Genomic DNA, 19,074 nt, shown 5'->3' with positions numbered 1-19,074 from the left:
CTGTCTAACAATATTACCGTATTTGCTCAATTATAAGATGACCCTGATTATAAGACGACCCTCCAAAATTCGAATATTCATTTAGGGAAAAAAAGCCTGAATATAAGACTACCCTATAGGAAAAAAGTTTTACTAGTAAATATTAATTCACATGTAGACTATTTTTTCATATTTAATAAGAACTATGATTGAGAAAAATTATTTTTGTGTTTTTATTTCCTTTTATTTGCCACTCTGCCCCAGTTATGCACATCTGCCCCACAGAAATATACCTTATACCCCCTATATGCCACTCTGCCTCCCTAATATGCCTTTTTACCCCCATATTTGCCACTCTGCCTCCCAGATATTCCTTATAACCCCTATATGCCACTCTGCCTCCCTGGTATGCATTTTAACCCCCTATTTGCCACTCTACCTCCCAGATATGCCTTTTAACTGCCTATATGCCACTCTGCCGCAGACAACTTCTGCTGCTGCTGGCCGGTACTTCCTCTGGGGCTTCTATGACTGAGCACTGGAAGGTCATGTCACGCCAGTGCTCTGTCATAGAAGCCCCGACAGAAGTGAAGGTTGTGTGTGCGCATCCCACAAACGTTCACCAGCTGCGGGATGCGCACAGACAACCTCCGCTATTTGAGGACTGATTAGAAGATGGCCTCGAATATAAGTCGAGGGGTATTTTTCAGAGCATTTGCTCTGAATAAAACCTCATCTTATAATCAAGCAAATACGGTATAATGCTAACAGAAGATCTCAAAACAATGTTTTTAATAGAAGTATATTCACTAAGAAAATAAATAATGTGTTTTCTCCAGTATCATGGACCTGCTTTTTAATGGCACATTCACTAGTAAGCTGCCGTCTTCAATATGTCTTTATACATAACAGATTTAGTACAGGTAACATACTGTAAAGGGAAACATAAATTCATCATGAAAAATATGAAAATATTCATCATTATAAACTCAATCTTTCTACTAATCTATGGCCCACCTTCGTGGTCTTCACATGGTCTCAGGTTAATTCAGTCCCAGTAGCAGAAAGGATATTTGTTTTTAAAGTAAATCAGTCAATGCCCAAATAGGAAGGAATATTTATTTTATAATAGCTACATTGTTACATAGGCTGAAAAAAAGACATGTGTCCATCAAAAATCCCCCCCTGGCCCCCCACACAACTGGTCTGTGCCTTCTTTGCCTCTTGCCCCTCCCTTCCATCATACAACATATGGAGACACACAAATTACACACACTCATACTAACACACATTGTTAGACATAAAAATATGCCCCTTGAATATATGTATTGTATTAAGCCCTGCGTAAATTGTTGGCACTATATAAATAAAATATAATAATAATTATAATAATTATGATACTTTTAAATCCATGTATCTATCCTTATATCTATCCTTATAGTTTGTCACTATAGCGTTTTGCAGTTACAAATTGAGCAGGAGTTATTTTTTATTCTTTCTCTGTTCCATTATTTTGCCTTTTTTTGTTTTTAAAGAGTTTGTGTTTGTTTTCAAAAAATCTATTATTTAGTTAGTGTAGAACATAGTGGCAGAATGCATTATTTATCCCTTTGGGAATTCAAGGAGTTAAATTATATCAGCAAGGCATTTCAATTTTCACAGAAACAGAGAAATAGATTAACGTCATTAAGAGAAAATCAAGTTCCCTGCAAATAGCTACAAAAGGACTTCAATTTATTTTATATCGAGCAAAATACAAACTGATTTTGTTTGTATCAGTGTCAAGGACAGTGGATTATTGAAGTCCCTGGGCAGAAGGATGTTTGAGGTGGGTATTCTCCTCCTATGAAATACGCAGTTGCACTGTAATCTAGTTCTTATGTCCTTTAAGAATATCCAGAAGAAGTCTTTGTTAGGGACCTTACTTATTCTCACAAAGTCTCAACTATTAAGTGTGGCATGGATTTCAACAGTTTGTAATATTAACAAAAACATATTTTTTTGATGCAGTCTCTTGAAGTAGCTCAACAATGACCAATCCATTTCAGATTTTCTTCAGCTCAATGAGCTATAGCCCCAGTTACTTTGAATTGTTTAAGAGCTCTTTTGCACTGAAGCCAATAATATTTCATATAAGAGTACAGTTTCTATATTATTATTTTGGATTGAAATGATAAACCTTTCTTGACAAGAAACAGTAGATAGAAGCATAGAATTTGATGACACTTAAGAGCCATTCAACCTATCTCAGTAATTCTTACTTTTTAGATTCTATTTTATACAACTGAGATATACGGTATGAGTATCAACTGCTAAAAAGACAGAATTTTTCTAGCATTGTGCAACCATTGACAATATTCATTGGTTTCACTCTGTGCAGTTAAGTACAACAAAAAGGCACAAAACATGTATAAGTAGTTGATCATCCTTGTTCCTTGCTCTATTTTAGAAGCACTCAGAGATGCATGTGTTTGTTCACTTTGTTTGTCCACCATGACAATAGTTGCTTTGAAAAGAGCTCTTTACATAAGAAAATATTTCTTATTCATAAAAAATATGTTATCAATATAACTATATTTAGCTTCAAATTGTGCTGCTCCCTCTCATATGAACATCGGGCTGGCTTTTAATGTAGTTGTTTTTGAAATACATACATACATCCTAAAGTCCTCTTTGTAAACAGTCTATTATTCAAGTAATTTAAGGGACATAAGTAATAAATGTTTAGCCCCTTCAATTCATTGTGTAATTACGGTCCCAGTGCCACACATCACCTGGTGGTGTACGGAATAAGGTAGTACCATTCAGTACAATACATTTTTAGGAAGTTATATGGATCCCTTCAACCGACTCGCAGCTGGAACCTGGCAGACCCAGGGATCCTCTGTGTTTAATCCAGCACACGTAGCTTGCAAAAGGTAAAAATAAAAACTGAAGTATGTGTTATATGTATGCAACGCTTCTGAGAACGTTTAATAAAATGGTTTCCATGGTTATCATCTCTTGTAGCTGTTTAAAGTATATTTCCTTCTCTTGTATCTCTCTGTGAACAATAGTGATTCATGGAAAAAGTACAAAGAAAATGTGCTATTTTTCACTGATTATTTTTTAGGCTATTTTTTCCCCATTCAGAATAAAGAGGAGTGAATGTTAAATCTGTCAAAATCAAAATGTTAAATCAGATGCACTTGATGCTAGAGCACAGAATAAGGCACTACCGCTACCTCAGAACTATAATTATTATACACGAATATTATACACGAGAAATATTTACTTCATATACCTCAAATACTGTGTGATTTTATTAACGTTTCTATAAAATATAACAATATTAACTGAAATTAACAGAAGCAGACAATTTTTGTATTGTTTATTTTATATCGTTTCCATTTCTTTATAGTATACAGCCCTTCCAATAGCTGAAATTTGGAAAATACAGGACCTTAGTATCCCGACCTTTTCTTAGTGGACATGTCATTTGTACATATACTAAAACCAATACCTCTTTAAAAACCAGTTAGAATTCAAGGGTCATTACTGGAGGGCTGGGATCTCTCAACCCAGGAGCCAGCACACCTAAGTAGCTCAGTAATGTAGAAGCCAAAAATGTCTGTCAGACAACACAGTCGATTCACATTATCCAGTCCTGTTTAATACATATTCACCAAAATAGACTGCAAAGAAAACACATTAAAGTCTACATGAGAAGGGTAGAAGGAGGAATGTACAATGAGAAGTCCATGAAGGGACATGGTCTTAAATTGATGAAACACAAATGTCTTCCCTAGGCTACATGAAACAACCTAGGGAGAAGCTTAATGGTAGGCCTGACAAATGCAGCCCCTAGATTTCTAATAGATATCCTGTTACCGATTTATGTTTATGTGAAAGGCTGAGCAAAAAGTGCAAATGTGTTGCCACCTTCCATGGTAACTCCCATGGAAAATAAAGAATCTAAGGAAAGTTGCCTGAAACTAGTGTCATGACACGCTAGTTATTTCCTAAAACATGAGGCGTAACGGTCACAAAGCACTTGATGCAGATTATCTCTTTTTCCATTGGAGAGTCTTCAGGATGAAGTTTTTGCCTGGCTATATTTGTAAAAGTTAGAACATGTGTACTATAAAAATATAAAGCCATTCTCCATAGTTGTTAGTGAAATGTTTTCTGTTGATCCAGAATCAAACTTCAGAAATTAATCTGCACTGTATTCCTATATGATATTATTTTTGATATTTTATTTCTCCACTACTTCACTGAACAATTTAAGGTTTTGTATATAACATATCATTTCATTCAGCTCCCAAAGCACTTCTAGCTACAAAAAGGTTAATATTACTAAGGATTGAAAAAATGAAAGGCCTTGACTACCTTAAAGCACAAACATGCTGTGACTCATCTTTAAGATTTTGAGGGTGTTCTGTGGTATGTGATTTACACCCACAGAATGTTATTATAAATTCCATAGTGAGAAACATATTTGCTGAAATTGTATGCATTTCTCCATGACAGCCAAAAATTATACTTTTTTCTCAATTGTCATAGAAACATAATTATATAAATGAAGCATTTAGTGTACAGATTGTTATTAGTATACAGTGATGATGTCAATATTAATTAGGCAGGAGTCCTGAAGGTTTTGCCCTTACCAGATCACTGCATTGAAAAGACATTGAATGCAGCCATTACATCTTTGCAGTTTTATAATAACCATCTCTAAGTGAGGAGTTACAAGCAAAGAAGGAGTTAAAAAGCAAGAAGGAGTAGGTTGGCCCTCACATACTTGAGTGGCACTAAGGAACAAGCTGGCCTGGGCCTCCCGGACGTCGAGGGTTATTGGGTCGCCTCCCATCTCCGGAGGGTGGCGGAGTGGACGTCTAGCACCCACAAACAATGGGGGCATATTGAAAATTCCCTTTTCCCCTTGGATATTGCCGCTATCCCGTGGCTACCACGACACCATAGCCAGCCCGCTATCCCTAATCACCCGACCGTCACCCCAACGCTCCGCGTCCTTCAGAGGACCCTCACCAAGTACCCCCTTGCGACTTGCCCTGGCCCCTTGTCCCCATTTCGTCTAACCCTGACTTCCCCCCGGGCCTAAACCAGGCAGACATACAGTTTCTCCTGCCGGCACGGGAGCGGGTCCTTCGGGCTTCCCACCTTTTCACTGGGGAATCTATCCGCCCCATCTCGGACTTTATACTTACCACCTCGGTTCCCTTTGGGGCCACATTCCTCTATCACCAAATCAAGCATTTCCTGTCCTCCCTATCCCCTACCTCCGACTTGACCAGACCGCTGACGCCGTTTGAACTACTCTGTACGGACCCCTCTAGACATTCACATCTTCTCTCCACACTTTACAAACTTCTTTTGACGTATCGTACCCCTAGAAAACCGTATTTTCTCAGCCAGTGGGAAAAGGATCTGAACCGTTCATTTGAGTCTGTAGACTGGGATAGGATGATATTGCTCGCCCTTAAGGGGGTTACTTCCAGTAGACTGCAAGAGTCTGCGTATAAGCTTCTTACCAGGTGGTATAGGGTGCCCGCTGATCTTCATCGCTTCCTTCCACAGGTCTCCCCCCTGTGTTGGAGGTGCGGATCCGCTGAAGGCTCCTACATGCACCTGTGGTGGTCCTGCCCCCTGATGCAGCCCCTGTGGGTGGCTGTGCCCACGGTGATACGGGCTGTTGACAACCCTTCCTTTCAGGCCTCTCCCGAGACGATGCTTTTACATCACGGCCCCTCTAGCCTGGGCTCCTTTAAGAGGTCACTCACCATCCACTTTGTTACTGCGGCCAGGGCCACCATCCCCTGTTTTTGGCGACGGGCTACGCCCCCGCCTGTTTCTGTGTGGCTGAGGAGGGTCAACTTCATCTGTCAGATGGAGGATTTGGTCATGACCTCCAGGGGTTTCGGATATAGAAATGGCTTGAAGTGGCTACCCTGGAGGGAGTTTCAGGCCTCCCCCTCTTTTCAGGCCGTTCTGGGTAGCTTCGTTGCAGCCCCCCCTGATCTAGACTAAAGTTGATTGTCGACTTGTATGCATATGATTCGCCTCTGATCCCGCCAGTTTGATCTACTGCGATGCCATTTTCTAAGTCTCTTATTTTTAGTTTCTCGCTTGTTTCATCTCGGCAACTCTCCGGTACAAACCTGTCTGCTGCCATACCCTGTGACATTGTACCCATGATATTGTGCACACTGTATCTTTTTGTATGGTACATCAACCTTTGTCGCATTTGCGTATATTTTGTCATCCGATATACCTTTTAGAACTGTTACCCTCTTGCATAATACTCGCCCGATGCATACAATTGTGTTTTGATGCCTGATGCACTATGTCCACCGAGTTATGCAATGTTACTTTTTCAATAAACGGAGACTTAAAAAAAAAAAAAAAAAAGCAAGAAGGAGGGTAAAGTATAAATCCCTGTAATTCCATATAATGTATTTATAGATACTTTGCGTGTTACATTAGTAGGCATGTTGGATAATGCCACAATAGTGCATGTCTTGAAAAATGTATGTGCTCTTGGAGTGAGCTCCCCAGGGGCCATACCGCTGTTGCAAGTGTGAGCAGGTTGCTTTTTTGGAATGTACTGTACTAGATCTAAAGAGGCAACTGGCAACACTGAGGGACATAGACAACATGGAGAGGAGCTTACTACTTACAGAGCAGGCATTGGCTGGGGCCAGTGCTGAGGGGGGTGGAGATGGGGAAGAAGAGGTCTCGAGGGCAGAGAGCTGGGTTAGATGTGTAAGGGGTAGCAGGGGCCGGAGAGCTAGGGAGGTTTGTTCTGGGCTAGATCACCCCAACGTGTTTGCCAGTTTGTGTGAAGATGCTGGGGAGACCAGCTCAGAGAAAGCATTTCTGGAGCAGGCTGACTCTCCTAGTAGCCAGGAGAGTAGCCTCTCCAGCATAGTGGGGTGCCAGAAGGCTAGGAAGGCTAGACAGGTGCTGGTGGTAGGGGATTCAATTATAAGGAAGGTTGATAGGGTAATCTGTCGCCGGGAGCCCAAATGCCGAACAGTATGCTGTCTCCCGGGTGCTCGGGTTCGACAGATTGTTGGGAGGGGCTGGAGATGATCCAGCGGTCGTAGTACATGTTGGTACAAACGACATAGTTAAGGGCAGGTGGGGGGTCCTTAAAAATGATTTTAGGGCATTAGGTCAGAAACTTAGGCAAAGGACATCCAAGGTAATGTTCTCTGGAATATTACCAGTACCACGTGCTACTTCAGGGAGACAGAGGGAGCTTAGGGAGATCAATGTGTCGCTAAGAGCATGGTGTAAGAAAGAGGGTTTTGGGTTTTTGGAGAACTGGGCAGACTTTTCAGTCGGCTACAGACTACAGCAGGGATGGACTGCACCTCAATGAGGAGGGGGCTGCAGTGTTAGGGGAGAGGATGGCTAGGGGAATTGAGGATCTTTTAAACTAAGTTCGGAGGGGGGGAGGATAAAGATACAAATGAAGTGCTAGCTAGAGTAGACTGGCAAGGGGGTCTAGCTATGGGAAAAGGGGGTGAGAGCATTGGTGGGGTTAGCACAGACAATATGGTGTTGCATAGTACAAAACCTGCTGTAAAGAATTATCTGTCAACCGTTACACCAGAAATGGGTAGTAACCTTAAATGTCTTTTAGCAAATGCGAGAAGCTTGGCAAACAAAATGGGTGAGCTGGAAATATTGGTAAGTAATGAACAATATGACTTGATCGGTATCACAGAAACGTGGTGGGATGATACGCATGACTGGTCAGTAAACTTACAAGGATATTCACTTTTTAGAAGGGACAGAGTAAATAGAAAAGGGGAAGGGATATGTTTAAATGCAAACCCTAAACTAAAGCCCAGTATTAAGGAAGATGTGCATGATGACAGTAGTAATGTGGAGATGCTGTGGGTAGAGATTAACCTAGATAGTAGAAAGAGTCACACATTACTTGTGGGTGTATGCTACAAGCCACGCAACATTAGTAAAAAGGGGGAAGATCAGCTGCTATTTCAAATTGAAAAGGCTGCAAATAGGAATTAAGTTTTAATCATGGGAGATTTTAATTACCCAGATATAGATTGGAATAGTGGAACTTGTTCCATTAAGGGCAGCAAGTTTCTGAACCTGCTTAATGACCAATTTATGTCGCAATTAGTAGAGACCCCAACCAGAATGGATGCCTGTCTAGATCTGGTAATAACTAACAATGAGGAACTTATCTCAAACATTAAAGTAAGAGAACACTTGGGGAATAGTGACCATAACATGGTTTCATTTGAGATTAATTCCAAAAAGCAAATGGGTAACTGCTCTACCAAAACATTTAATTTCAAAAGGGCAAACTTTGATAGGCTAAGGTCAACCATGGAATATATAGACTGGGATGGATTGTTCTCTGGTTTAAACACAGAGGACAAATGGAATACCTTTAAGCACACATTGCAAAGTTACACATTCCAATATATACCTATGGAAAACAAATACAAAAGAAACAAATCAAAACCAATGTGGCTTACCTAGAGAGTAAAACAGGAAATAAGGAATAAACAATTGGCATTTAAGCATTATAAAAGTGAGGGGTCAGAAGTATCATTTATGGCATACAAAGATGCCAACAAAGCCTGCAAAAAGGAGATTAAAATGGCTAACCTAGAAAATGAGAAACTTATTGCCAGGGAAAGTAAAACCTTATCCCAAGAAATTTTTTAAGTATGTAAATGGAAAAAAGTTAAAGGTAGAGAATGTTGGTACGTTATTATCTGAAACTTGAAATTTGGTTAGTGAGAACAGAGAGAAAGCCGACATCTTAAATGCTTTTTTTCCTTCTGTTTATACCAAGGAAGAGCCAATGACAGAGCCCCTGCTGGCTAATTTTAAGGAGCCGTTGCAGCAAACATGGGATTGGCTGACACAAGAAAAAGTGCTCAAGCAATTAAATAATGTTAAGGTAGACAAGGCCCCTGGACCGGATGGTATACACCCAAGGGTACTGAAGGAGTTAAGCCTAACTCTGGCCCAACCATTATTACTCGGGCATAGTTCCATTAGATTGGCGCAAGGCAGATGTGCCCATATTTAAAAAGGGATCAAAATCTCAACCGAGCAATTACAGGCTAGTAAGCTTAACATCGGTAGTGGGGAAATTATTTGAAGGGTTGCTAAAGGTATACATTCAAGATCATATCTTGATCCATAATCCAATCAGTAAAAGTCAACATGGATTTGTGAAAGACCAGTCTTGTCAAACCAACCTATTAGCATTCTATGAAGTAGTTAGTAAAAATATAGACCTGGGGGTGGCTGTAGATGTGATTTATCTGGACTTTGCTAAGGCATTTGATACGGTCCCGCATAAAAGGCTACTCTATAAATTAACAGAAATAGGCTTAGGGGCAAATGTCTGTATGTGGATCAGAAATTGGCTAAAAGATAGAATGCAGAGGGTTGTTGTGAATGGATGTTTCTCAGCCTGTACGCAGGTATTAAGTGGAGTGCCTCAGGGGTCTGTTCTCGGTCCTCTTCTTTTTAATTTATTTATAAATGATCTCCCAAGCTGCATTGAGAGCCATGTTACAGTTTTTGCTGATGACACAAAATTAGGCCAGGTAATATTCAGACTAATCTTGAAGTTTCTTCTTTGCAGGATGATTTAGACAGAGTTGGGGACTCGGCGTGCAAGTGGCAGATGAGGTTCAATATAGAGAAATGCAAAGTTATGCATTATGGTAAAAATAATAAAAATGCAACCTATTCTTTAAATGGAATATCCTTAGGGGAAACTACCAGTGAGAAGGATTTAGGAATAACGGTTGACAACAGACTTGACAACAGTGCACAATGCCAGCAAGCAGCTGCGAGGGCCAATAAGGTTTTGGCATGCATAAAAAGAGGTATCGATTCACGGGAGGAGGATATCATCTTGCCTCTTTACGGATCATTGGTAAGACCTCACCTTGAATATGCGGTACAATTCTGGGCACCGGTCCTCAAAAAGGACATTATGGAATTAGAAAAAGTGCAAAGGAGGGCTACGAAATTAATAAGGGGATTGGGTGATACTAGTTATGAAGAGAGACTAAAAAAGTTAAAAACGGCGTCTCAGAGGGGATATGATAACATTATATAAATATATGCAGGGCCAAATATAAAGTGACCTGTTCGTTAACAGAAATATACAAAGAACAAGAGGTCACCCTCTGAGACTGGAAGAGTGCAGGTTTCATAGACGACAAAGGAAGGGATTCTTTACAGTGAGGACAATAAAGGTATGGAATTCACTTCCAAGGGAGGTGGTGTTATCCAATACATTAGATACCTTCAAAAGGGGCCTCGATATTTTCTTAGAAAGGCATGGCATACAGGGATATAAATAGAATAACATTAATATTTAAGAGCTTCTTGATCCAAGGAGAAATCCGATTGCCTCTTGGAGAATTTTCTGATGGCAGAATTCGAAGAAGCTTAATTAGGGGTTATTTTGCCTTCTTGATGGTCTTTTTTCAACCTTACAAACTATTAACGCTGTAAACCATACGTTCTTGTGAGGCATTATGCTTCAGACATATTTTAAACAATTTCCTGAGATAATAGGAAGCTATATTTTAAGGAAAATGTTGGGTAGAAATGGGACAAAAATCACTTATTTCTTATTGGCAAGTGATGCTCAAGCAAATTTTTCTTTGTATACTTAATGCAGAGCCCCAGCTGCCCCCATAATTTACCTTTGCTGTCACCTCCCTGTATGACATCATGTCACAGCAATCAACTTCTGATGGACACACAGGCCAAGTACTGACTAATCCTGAAATCCATAGTGCAATTGACCATGTCACAAAGAAGATCTCTGTTACCCACTGTAATCAGCCCATTGAGTAGTGGCACCACAGGGAGCCTGATCACCCAACATGTTACGACCCCAGTTTTGTAACAGAGTGGCTGCTTCCTCCATGGATGTTCCACTCTAGACCCAGGCCTAGATGGCTAGTTCAGAATGTACCATAGGGACAATTAATGCACACACATGCACATGCAAGAAGCCTAGAACATGTGCACTAGTCAGGTGCATAACTAGAAACCACGGGGCCTTGGTGCAAACATTCCCCCCTGGCCCCCCAACTTCAACAGCTAGTCTGTGCCATCCTTTCCCCCACACAATTGGTCTGTACCTTGTTTTCCTCTTGCCCCTCCCTTCCATCTTACAACATATGCAGACACACACATTACACACACTCATACTAACACACACTCCATCTAACCCTACTTACACATGAATGCTCACACACACACACAATTACACATCCATGCTCACACACACACATACACAAGTAAACATTCATGCTCACACACAAAAGTACACATCCATGCCCAAACACACACACAAGTACACATCCACGTGCCCCTCCAAACACTCCTGTCTCCCCGTGCCGATTCAAAATAGTTTAGAAAGGGGCCTTCTGACCTGGATCAGTACAGTCCCGGTCGGAAGGGCTCTTTGTAAACAATTTTGAACACGCACGAGGAGACTGGAAGAAGGGGTAGTTACGCCAATGGCGCATACCTTCGACACTGCTAAAATCAGTATAGGTATATGATAAAGATTTTTACGCTTTTCTTTACCAAGTAAAAAGAGAAAAATATTAATAAATTTAACTCATGTAAAAAAGCAGGATTTGTATCCCTTCCATTGCAAACAACACCCATCATCTGTAACACCCCATGTGAAATGTGAAAGTAGGCTGCCTAATTGCTACTGATAATAATATTTGTAGAACCGACTGAAAACTAGGTTAAAACCCAGTTCAGTGTTTCTATACAGTCATCTCCTCATATGAAAAGGTTGTGAGTCATTATTAATAATCTACATATATTATTACTAACTAGATTTAATAAGCTAGGTATATCTTATGGCTGGTGCTAATATCCTACAATAAATCCTACATAAATATACATAAATATATAAATCAATACTGATTCACTGCCAGTGTTCATTTGCAAATATGGTCAGTCCTAACCTTATAGAGAACAATGATTGGGGTCTGATGCTACAATTCCCTACAGCTGCTATAAACACAGACATAAATAAAAATGTTTAAACTTAAAGATTTGCCTTTTTCTTCTCCCGTTTAAGGTGTTTCTAGATATTTAATCAATCAATGGTTTTCATATTGACTTGATCACCCAAGGGTTTGTTAAGCATTTACCTTCAAATTGATTGGTCTTCAAGTAATTTGATTGAGTTTGTGTTCTTATCAAGATTAATTAAAAGTGTGCAATACAGTCCCCCAAGGCCAGACCTTAAACAGGCCTGTGTTTTGGGATCTTCCCTAAAGAAAACATAATTAACTAATACATTTTGTATATCCCCAAGTCAATTATGAATTTTTCAGGACCTTGAACATCTGGCTTATCAACAACTCATGAATCACTAATATTTAAATCCATATCTTTAAAATTAAAATGTGATACAGCATTCATTTTAATGCTGGTTTTCATAAGTCCATTCCACGGAGGCAAAAATTCACCACAGTCTGCCAAATTAAATTTGGTTTCCTTCAAACAATAAATAAATAAATACATACATATATTATACATTACATCGCTACTTAGTTACATAATACATATCCATTCCACATTTATATTTATACTTATTTGTGCCCTTATGTATCTTCCTTAATCCTAAAAGTAGTTACAATATTACGTAATTCCCCTTTGATTAACAAAACGGAAAAGGAAAAAAAAGAGAAGGGGAAAAAGGAAGCGATATCAAAGGTTGAGGAAAGATGCAAAGGGGCATTCCCAATCTGTTACAAAACCCCCCCCCTGTAATTTATCAGTATCGTAAGTAGTAGGTATCGTCTTAACTTTCCCTTTCCATTTCTTTTTACTGTGTTGAACATGCATGGGTTATCCAGGGGGACCATATAGCTAAAAAAACAATTTGTTTACCTTTACCTATATAATATCCCTCTTCCGTTTTGCATTGGAATTGAATCTCTTCCCATACTATCCTCCCAGGTTTTTTCCAAGTCCTCGCCATAATCATGCGAGCAGCATTTGTACTGCCAAATTTTTCTGATTATTATTACATTTTGGAAACCCTATATGAAAGAGAACCGCTTGGGGGATGGAACAAACTTAAGTTTTAAGATTTCATTGATTGTCTCAAATAGAGTAGCCACTATAATCCCTACATCATCACATGTCCACCACATATGATACATTGGTCCATCTTTCTTTTCACATCTCCAACATTGCCTAGATATATTCTTATTATATTTTGAAATCTGTACTGGAGTCCTGTACATCTATGAACCAATTTATAATATAATTCACGCATACCAACACAGTGTAATCATTTCCTGATTTGATCATAGGCTAGAAGCCAGTCTTCTTTTGAATACACTCCACCCATGTCTTTTTCCCATTTTTCCATGTTAATCAAACATGTTCTTACTCAATATATTAGTTTTGATTTAAAGTGTTTATTAAGGAATCCCTCCAATAAAGGGGCGCTTATAACTCCTGCTGTTGGAGGAAATGTTTTATTCTCATATAATTATATCGTTCAGTTGTTGATATGTCACATTTCTCTCTGAGGCCATGGTACGAAATATTTCTGTTTCATATAAATCTGACAGGTAATTATATTTGCTTGTTTTTTATATATATTGTCAGAATTTTAATTGGGTTTCCTTTCTAATTTCATACTCTTCCTTAATTTAACTAATATATAGTTTACAATTGCGTTGTCATTGCTGTTTCCTTCAATATGAATGTGTTTTTCAAAATCAGTCGTTCTTTAACCAATGCCCATTTTTCACTTTTTCGCTTAGAATTGGTTACTTTCACCGCTGTTGGATCAACCATGATTATTTGCTTACATGGCCTGTAACAAACAACATGACAGTTAATCTTTGTGTCAAACTATATTTTTGTATTATTGTCTAGAATAAAGTGCAATGAAATCATAAATACACATTGGTTCACTAATGGTATCTGCAATTTCATACCCTCAATACTTCAGGTTTCCAAATTGGGGCGCTTATGTGAGGTCTCTTATTGCGTATTAGACTTGCGCATTAGAATTCGTCCGAATTGCAAATTTACCAATATTTGGCAAATTTGATGATTCGTACAAAGCCATGAAACCGTGGCCAAATCCCCCCAAAGTGGCCAAATATGATGCAAAAATGAACTTCTGTCAAAATCTGGGCACTTTCAGTGACGTCATCCCACCTGATTGAAGGATTAGATGATAGGATGTCACTTAAAGATGCCAGATTATGTCCACGGATATGGAGAAGAGAGAAGATGAAGAAGAGGTGCAGAAGCGGAAGTGGCCGACAGAAATGGTCGGCAGAGAAGGTGGGGAAACATTTAGAGAATATGAGAGAAAGTGAATGAAAATGATGGGCAATGTGGCTAAGAAGAGTTGTTCATTTTGTTTTACCCTGGGGTATTGAATGGGTACGATTCACACTGTAATGAAAGGCTGTTCTATTTTCTGACTGATTTAAAATTGAGACCATTATTTTTACTATGGTATGTTTTTTCTTCTTAGTAAGAGAGTTAACATCTTGAATAGGTTAGACATTTTTCTTTTAGAACATACTCTAAATTGCAACATTGAATTAATACTCAAATCCTCTGATATCGCTAAGAATAGCTACTGCTGTAGAAGCACTGAGAAAAATACTGTAATTCTGTCTTTAATTTACTCAAAATACGACAATTCTCTTTCAGCTTCCTTATAAATCTTTAAGCTGCTTTTAAACACTTCTTTTGAAACCCATTTTTAACCTTCCTTTAAGTAATCCGTTTTTTCCCACTTACACATCCAAGACATCGTTATTGTCGTTGATTGGAAGCGGCTGTAATAAGCAAGGAGTTGATCCCTATTTTGGTAGGAAAACTAAAGAAATAAAAAAAAATGTTACAGTGAAAAAGTACATTTAAAATGTGAAAGCTGTTATGTGTTTAAAAAGACTATTATTATAACAATAAGGACATATGGCTGTTATTTTATCATAGGAAAAATTGGCCATCTTTGCCATAGGCAAAAGGGGCAGCTGTCCCAGTCCAAAGTCTGGGACCTCAAGGACCCTTCTACAGCTGCCCACTTTAGCACTACTTGGGTTTCCATCAACAGGCAAGTAAAAGTAGGGGGCTAAGAAACCAGAAGGAAAGTTAGAAAACACTGATGAGAATACATTCTGTTCTTCCCTTGAATCATTCTATGTTATATAATTATTTAACTTCTTACTGAAGTGCGGGGAGTTGCTAGTTTCCAAAAAGAGGTAGAATGTGCATCGTGCATGATGAAATTACATCACAATAATTTTTACAAGTCATGTGACTGCTATCTGGCAAACTCCACTAGGGACATTTGTATAGATAGTAGCTGAGCCTGATGTTTGATAAGTATTTTCTCCTCTGAATTAAGCCAGTGAAGGAGTCATTTTGTGATCTGAGACTGATCTTATGTTTGCACATATACTACTTGCCTCCTTCTTCACTTGTCAAGTGAAGACACAGGCTTCCAGGCAAGCTATGGCATTTCTAAATGCTGTCCCTCCTCACATCTGATCTTCATTCATGAGGACTATTTCTGTGCATTCGAAAGGATATGTGGATTCCAATACAGCTACAGCACACTGATGTAATTATACAAACTCAGTATGCTAGGTACACAACCGCTACAGTAACCTACAAGCCAATGCTAGCACTATGCCATTAATGACAGACACAAAATAACTGTGGTTATGGCATCAATTTACAACCCATAGAACAAACTAGCTGCCACTAGACTGGGGCCAACAGGAAGTTACATATTAAAAACAGAAAGCATATTAAATTGCTTTAGGTGATTGTCCAGAAATGTTAAATTAGAGCAACCCAAGGAGCAGCACCCTGACCATATCTGATGATTCTCTGGGTTTGACCTTGAGTCTCTAGGCAAAGCCCTGCCTTCCGGGGTTAGCTTCTTCTTTCTCCAAAAAGAGAACCTCCATCTGACCATGCCTAATCCCAACTAGACATGTTGGATGAAAATCAGGGGGCATTTTAAATTTAGAAACAAAATTGGTTTTCCAACATTTACTCTCACACTTTCATTCACTCTCTCATGCTTTCTGAAAGTATCCCTACCTTTTCTGACAACGATTTTTGCTTCTGTGTCTCACAGCTCCATTTCTGTGTCTTGCATCATCTTCATCTCTTTTCTCCTCTCTTTCGTCTTCTCTCTGCATCTTCATGGACATAACCTGTCGGAAAGTTCTGCACACTTCTGCCAGAAGCTCTGCCATTGTGGCGGAAGTTCACACAAGCTTATCTTAGGGCAAAATGGCGGAGGAAGTTTTCCCCAGAAGGTTATGTCTGCGGAGATGCAGGCAAAGAAAGGAGAGACGAAAGAAGAGTGAAAATAAAGGCGAGAAGAATAAGAAGACAAAGAACAAGAAGATACGAGACACAGAAGCGGAGCTGCAAGACACAGAAGTGGATGTGGGTGGCAGAGAAGGTAGGCAAACATTCAGAGAATGTGAGTGAAAGAGCCTGCAAACTTCCATTTCATGGAGGGGAGTCTGGCCTTTCCATCCACTAAAGGCTGTTTGGGGCTAGCTGTGGCCCTACACCTGACTGTTCAAGATACTTTCCCAGGATAGAGGGAGTTCCAGGTAGGGTACCCTTGGAAGTTCCAAGGAATTCCCCTGACTCTGACTGCCTTTCCAGTCCTTCCGGCCTACCAACTCACTCCATGATTTATATTATAGCATGATGTCAGGAACACTATACAAGAGTAACCCAAGCAATTGTAACTAAAGCTTGCTTTAATCAAATGAAAATGTGTTCTTGTGAATGGAGCTCAAGATCCATCTGCACGTAATCTGAATTGTATTTTTGTTCAGTGTTTTCCATACAGACTGTATACAAACCCTATGAATTAATCTGTTATATGTTACAGAACTTTTAGTCTTTAATAGCGTGGCTGTGCTGTATAATGTTTTAACTACGAAAAGGTATGGGTGATAGATTAGCAGATTTCAAGGAAAGTCTAGTAGTTTAATAGGAAAACGGATTTCATGAATAGTTAGATAATTTTAATAATGTTTGATGGTGTTTCCCTTTATGCTTAAAAACAGCAATATTGAAAAGGAAAGGTTGATTTTCCCCAAATTATCTTCATTATTTGGTATATCGTGTAAGCTGCTTATAAAAATATTTTCAAAGGACAGCAAAGTAGTTTTAATCTAGCTCCTTTGGAATACCAAAGTAATTTTCTGTCTTTTCATTCACTGGGTAATTAAAAGATGAAGTAAGGATTCATTAAAAAGCACACACATAAATTAGAAACATTTGAAAGTATTAATCATTTTTGTTTTCGATCCAGGAAGTTTAACCATTAGGATAATTTAGTTTTAAAATGCAAATATGTTACTGAATCACATAGTGCTGCCAGATAATTTATAAATTATTAGAATTATTTAAATAAAGAATTTTGGAAAATTAAAATGTAAATTATTTTTGTTTCTGAATAAACTAGGGCCCGTCATTAAAATACAATGATCCCAAAACAGAATGAAAAGTATGATAACTATATATTTCTGTTAATAAAATAAGGTTTTCTGTTCTTTGGATGCCAAATTGACATAGTTTAGCTGAATAATAGAAAAGAAATAGCAGCAGCTACTTGGCAAAATCATTTATATATTGAAGAGAACAGAATCTACTACGACTAGTTACTTGTTAGTGTATAAGAGTTAACAACTTTGCTACCACTAACTCACATCACCAATGGCAAAAATACAGTCTGTAAATATTTACCCCAGGAACATTTTCAAGGTATTATAATGATACCGTGGAGCTTATTGATTTTTAACATAATATTTCCAGGTATGCATCAGACCCTTCCTAATTGTCATTGTGACGGCTGCACACCTTTCCTCCCATGTAATGTTTTAAGAGGTTATTCTCCACCCTAAGTGATAAGCTACCAAATCTTAATTTTATACATATGGATAGGTCTCACATTCAATAAATGAAATCACGAGCACAATTATAAAAAAGGACTGAGAATTCAATATAGTAATTACTTATTTATTAACGATCACAAACATTACATAAATCCAAAATTAAGCAGAGTGTAATATAGAATGCATATTAAAACTTATATACATAAAAAATAAGAATAAACATACCAGTCAGTCTCAATATGAAGTCTAGCTTCAGTCTCCCGGTCTGCCCCAATTATAAACAAAGATTATTATATAATAACTAGAGCTGCGTATCGCTACCTCAATAAAAATCAGGAGAGGAAAATTACCACCAAGGCCAAGTTGTTGGTAAAATATTCTAATCTTATAACATAAAAAAACATCTTATGTAACAGAAAATACCAGTTCTCCATCGTTAAATCTTAACCATACTTCTACTGAGGCCTGTAACTTTCCCTCTCCTTTAGCTAGGCAGAAGAATCAACATAGTGATAACTCGGTCCAGATAATAGCATTAACTTAGGAACAAAATTAGGATCACCACGTTATAAACCTATTGGCAAAAAAGGTGTTTCTGCAATTAAATGCACATCATGAAACACAAAACATTTACAATGTGACCACCATACATGATCACAAGTTAAATTTTCATGAGAACCTTGTAATTGATAAAAATCACCCAACTGAAATGTATAAGACTCTGAATACAGATGTAACAAAGTATTTCTCCACATCCCACCAAAAGAAGTCTTATGAGGAGGTCCACTGCAAGCAAGCTAAATTGTACAGCCAAAGGTTCCATGGCTTACGATATTAACAAGTCCTTTTTGTTTAGTTTGTAATGTCATTTGGAAAATGTGTTTGTCTCTATTGACACATTCAAAGAATGATGGATAAGAAATATTCCTCAAAGCCATGAGTTGTCAAAAAATGTAATTGGTCTTGAGATTCCTCGAAAGAAAGGTTTCCCTCGGTGTCAGAATCGAATACGGCCCCACTGGCTGTAGCGGGAGGTGGTATAAAAAATCTTTCATATTCACTGTTGGAGGCATCAGCATTTGTTGTATGCCAATATTGTTATCGAATTTGAATTTTTGCTGTC

This window comes from Sceloporus occidentalis, unplaced genomic scaffold (genome assembly GCF_023333645.1).
Source record: "Sceloporus occidentalis isolate IW3139 unplaced genomic scaffold, rSceOcc1.0.p SCAF_34, whole genome shotgun sequence".
Classification (NCBI taxonomy): Eukaryota; Metazoa; Chordata; class Lepidosauria; order Squamata; family Phrynosomatidae; genus Sceloporus; species Sceloporus occidentalis.
Note: the sequence above shows the minus strand (reverse complement) of the source record.